This window comes from Ursus americanus, unplaced genomic scaffold (genome assembly GCF_024610735.1).
Source record: "Ursus americanus isolate L20-20 unplaced genomic scaffold, mUrsAme1.1.p SCAF_45, whole genome shotgun sequence".
NCBI classification, from domain to species: domain Eukaryota; kingdom Metazoa; phylum Chordata; class Mammalia; order Carnivora; family Ursidae; genus Ursus; species Ursus americanus.
In genome coordinates, this window is record NW_028273627.1 from 810132 (window position 1) to 815567 (window position 5436).

Below are 5436 nucleotides of genomic sequence, written 5' to 3' on the forward strand. Positions count from 1 at the left end.
TTTCTAACGGAGGCCCAGCATAAATGAAGATAAAGCACAGCAGAGGCTCACAGACACAATTCAAAGTGCTGGTGGCTGGATGCGGAGAGCGGTTCCCAGCGGAAGGAGCTGGTTGGGGTGCACGCCGCCTCTGTCGTGCTTCTCCCCAAAACAGATGCTGAACGCGATTCTCACTGTTCACCTTTTTTCATAAGAGGGAAATCCTCTTTAGGTCTCTTCCTCTCACTGAAGCTGGGTAATAACGTAGTTCTTTCAAGAAAGCCAAGTGTCTTACTGTGAACGTTTAAAAGCTGGGGGATACTTGTACTTGAGCATTGCTGAGGGAGGAGATGTGAAAGGTTCTCCCAGACACAAACCTCAGCAGATCCACCGGGAAAGGCACCTTCCTCAGCATGCGGAACACGGACTACCTCCTTACCCCAGAAACCCTCTCCTTCCCCTCGATCAGGACAACCCACAACAGCTGGGAGTTACCCCAATTCCTCCGTTCTCCTGCTCCTAATAGCTAACTCATCAGCAAATCCTGTGAGCTCCATCTTCAAAATGGACCCAGAATAGGTCTAACCACTCCATCCAAGGCCACCTGTCTGGTCCACAGTGCCTGAGTTCCTGGAAAAGCTTCGTCATTGACCTGCCTTGCCATCTTCAACCCTCTGTCATCTGTTCTCAACGCTGTAGCCACGATGGCCTAGTGAAACAGGGTCTCATGGGGTTATAGCCCTGGAATGGCTTTCTGTCGCCCTCTGTCACCTCCCTGAGGTCATGTCCTAAGCTGTCCCCTGTGGCCACAGGGCCTTCTTGCTGCTCCTGGACATATCTGGAATTCTCCTGCCCCAGAGCCTTTGCACATGCTTTCCCTTCTGTTTAGAATGCTCTTGATGTGTTCTCACTCGCCTTCTGAGAAGTCTGAATTGGAGTGACAGGGACAGAAGGTGAGGCTGTGTGTGTTGGGTGAGGCTGGAGGCCCAGAAAAAGGTTTTCTGCCAGCTCTCCACCTGTGCCTCACTTGTCCTCAGCCAGGAACTTGCACACAGCCCTCACCTGTCACAACTCTCACACAGGAGACCCACAGCCACCCCTGGAGCCCACCCTGCCCACACCCTGCTGCAGAATGCATTCAGCTCTCCTCTGGGACCCCTGTCAGCTTTACCCAGACCTGGAACTCCCCCGTCTCCTGCAAAGCTCCCGGATTCCCCCTCTTCTTGCAAAATCACACTGGCGCAAGGCTTTCATGAGAAAGCTATAATGCTAACTAATGAAAGGTTCACACCTACTTTCCCCTTCTGTTGCCTTTCTCTCCTTCTGTCCTACCTGTGCAAACTGTAACATTTCAGTGGAACATGAACATGCTCTGAGATCTGAATCTTTCATTGCAGCTTTCTGAGGACTCCTTACGTGATAAGAAACTAGTGTATCTTACAACAGGGTGTTTTACAACTATCATCTATAGAACAGTACAGCCCAAATCACTACAATTTTACCTCACTCTTCATGAAGCAGAACACTTTTTCCTTTCTTCTTTTACTTAAATTCCAGTTAGTTCACATGCCATGGAATATTCGCTTCAGGGGTAGGATTTAGTGATTCCTCACCTGCATACAGTACCCAGTGCTCATCACAAGCGCCCTCCTTAATACCCCTCACCCACTTAACTCTTCCCCCCACGCCCCTGTCCTGCAGCAACACTCAGTTTGTTCTCCAAGGTTGAGTCTATTTCCTTGTTTGCCTTTCTCATCACCCCTCAACTCTGTTCATCTGTTTTCTTTCTGAAATTCCACAAGCGTGAGAGCATAGGATATTTGTCTTTCCTCACTAATTTTGCTTAGCTTAATACACTCTAGATCCATCCACATCCTTGCAAATGGTAAGATTTCATTCTTTTTGAAGCTGGGTCATATTCCCATATATATATATATATATATATATATATATATATATATATATATATATATATATATATATACACACACATATACATATATACATATATATACGTATCCCACATCTGCTTTATCCATTCATCAGTGCATGGACTTTGGGATTCTCTCCATAGTTTGGCTACTGTGGACATTGTTGCTATAAACATCATGGTGCATGTACCCCCTTCGAATGTGCATTTTTGTATCTTTTGGGTAAGCACCTAGGAGAGCAATTGCTGGATCATGTGGTTGTTCAATGTTTAACTTTTTGAGGAACCCCCACACTGTTTCCCAGACTGTCTGCACCACTCTGCATTCCCACCAACAGGATGGGAGGGTTCCCCTTTAAGCAGAACATTATCTGCTGGCAATTTCATAAGAGGAAACAAAACCTCTGCGAGATGCACCCAGGGTCAGGCAAGCAGTTGCAGAATTCACCCCAAGGCTCCTGACGCCAAGCCCCTTGAAGCCACCAGCATGCCACTATCCAAAAGAATTCCCAGACTCTCCTTCTGACTCCACCACCAAAGAAACTACAGACAGAATATGGCACCTCAAAATATCGAGATAATAGTAAAACTAGAAAGTCAAGCTCAACTTTTAAACAGGAACAGGCCCATTTGGATAATTTTGAATTTTCCCTCCACCCTAATTTTAACTCTTCTGGTGAATAAACTAATCAATGATGAAACATCACCTTTGTCAAATGACATCATCCAAGTCTGTATCAGATGAAAAAAAGCCACCTAACTCTAGATGCTGGCCACTCAACCATATCTTAGGCCCAATTGAATAAACATTGTTAGACGAAGGAACAAATTAGATGTTACAAACAGGCACAGAGTGAATCTCACCTTCCCTTTCTAATAAAAGAGGGTTCCTAGGAAACAGATAGTCAAAATACATTTGTAAGCAATAAATGGACAGAGAAATTGTGATCCCCTGCAAAGTTCTACCTGCAGGGAAACTAAGTAATTCTTGCACCAAACCCAGAATGCTGACAGCTACTTCAATTTTACTTTGTGGCTCAACTAGAGAAAAGAGAAAAGCCCAGGAGGTTTTGGGATAATGAGAGGTTTTACCTCCAGTCCTGACATAGATAGGACATTATGCCAAAATAGCTGTGTTTTCTCTGAACACTGGCGTCCTGTGACAAGCTGCCTCCCTGACTCAGATGCTGACGTTCAAAACCTCGAGTCTCATGGAGCCAGAGCAGAGAAGTGCTGTCAGCTGGGGAGAAGAAGGCACCTCTGACCTAAAGCCTGCACACCTGCTTCGGTTTCTGGACGAAGGGGCAACACATACTTGTTGTTTAGCACTAATTATCTTCATTCTCAATAGACCAATGACCTTGCCTTTTCTGGAAAGCAGACTTACTCTTCTAAAGAAACCCTCAATTCGTCTATTCCCAATGCAACTAGAGTGGGGTCTGGTTTACGCCCGCCTCCAGGCCCCCACCTGGAGGATTTTCCTGCATGATTCTAACAGCCAATTACCACTAACTCGGGGGCACACGGGGCATAATGCTGAAGTTGGGGGATGGCTCTGGGGCTTGCTACTGCCACACCTGTGCCTGGGGGACCAGGGCACACCCTGCTGAACTCGGGGTACTGCTCAAGATGCATCACCTGCACTGTGTCAGAGAACCGGGGGACACCCCACTGAAGGTGGGGATTCTGTGAGGTCCTTGCCCGCACTCTTCCCGGGGAACAGGGGAAACCCTGAAATTCTGCAACCCATCCCACAAAAGCTCAGGTGAGTGGGCGCCCTGGAGTTCACGGGTATGGGGAATAAGGCCAGTTGAGGACATGGGGCGGAAGAGACTTTAAAGGGAAAAAGAAAACTCACCTGAGTCCCCACAATGAACCCTCTCCACGTGCCCTTCCAGAACCCTGCCTCCCACCTGGGGCGCACCCTACCCCCCGACCCCCACCCCGGGGCATGCTGCTCACTCACCAGGCCGGACCTCCGCAGGGCAACTCTCTCTCTCCCAGTGCCCCTTCTTCTGCCCCAGGTCTGCAACCCGCTGCAACTCTGGGACCGCCCACAGAGACGTAGCTCCACCCCCAAGCGGTGATTGGTCGGGGAGGGTGGTGCCCTAGCCCCTTGGATGCCGGGCAACCCGCCCTCAAGCCCCTGGAACCCTGAAAGTGCAGGGGGTCCAAGAGGCGCCTCCTCTACTCAACACCCAGCACAGGCATGGGTGGGGTCGTGGGCCGGGCTCCCCCCACACACCTGGCCCCTTCCAGGGACCCCTCTAGCTGCAGACCACCCTCAGCGTCCTGCCCCTTCCCTTTCTGCACCAGCCCTCCCTGCTGGGGTGTGCCTGGTTCTGGGCAAGGTCAGTGGCTCTCAGACCCTCCAAGGCTTGGGCTTTAGGACATGCAATGATTTCATGCATTTTCAGTATGTACATGTCAGTATGACTTTAATCTTATGGGAGCCAAAGAGGTTCTTGATTTTTTCTTATCTTCATGTTGGCATTTTGGGTTATTGTTTTCTTCTCGAAACAGATGTACAACATGTGCTTGGGGCAGAAATAGGGCCCATGCTTTGAGGTTTTGCCCAGTCATTTTGAGCCGGGTAAAATGTTAAAGGATAGCTTCCCTGGGAGCCCAGGATCAGGGCCCACAGATGATATAAGATAAACATTACTTTTATCATTATAATTGCTCCTAAATGGAGGAATTTGAGACAAAAGCACCTTTCACAAGAGTACCAAGAAATCAAAATGATGCCCACAGAAGGCTACCTGCTCCATGGTCAGCACAGGTAACAGAAGTGTTCACAGTCTCTGGACTCCTGCCCTTCTCCTGCCCAAATCTCTGAAGCACACAGACCACTTAAAATCAGAATTGTAGAACTGCTAGACACCTTAGAGATGTCTGGCACCATTCCCTTGGACTACAGTATAAAACACAGTAGCTCATTGTCACAAACTAATTTCAACATGAAGTGCCCCCTGGATGCACTAAGTTCTTTCTCTGCAAATGTTGACTAATGTAAGTCACAGTCATACCAGTTAAACACTACGATGGCTGGGAAGTCATCGCCGGTAAGGGAATATTTTAGCCTTGTTTATAAGCATTGGCTCACTTTGTAGAAGAGGCTGAGCTGAGTGTTTTTAAATACTATTTCAGGTACAAGAGACGAGTTAAGATGGCGGAGGAGTAGGGGACCCCTTTTTCACAGGTCCCCTGAGTCGAGCTGGATAGGTACCAGACCAGCCTAAACAACCACGGAATCAGCCTGAGACGCAGGAAGATACATCTGGATCTCTACAAATGAACATCTCCAGCGCTGAGTATTGAGGTACGAAGCGGGGAGCCGTGAAACCGGGCACAGATATCGGAAGATAAACGGAAGGGGGAGGGAGCCGCCGCGTTCGGGCGCCGGGAAGCGGCAGCCACCTGCACGGGGGGAGCGGGCGCACTCACAGAGGACACCCGCGAGAGAACGGACTGAGACCGGTGAGCCGGGAGCGCGCGCCACCAGGCATCTCGCGGAACCCGGGAAT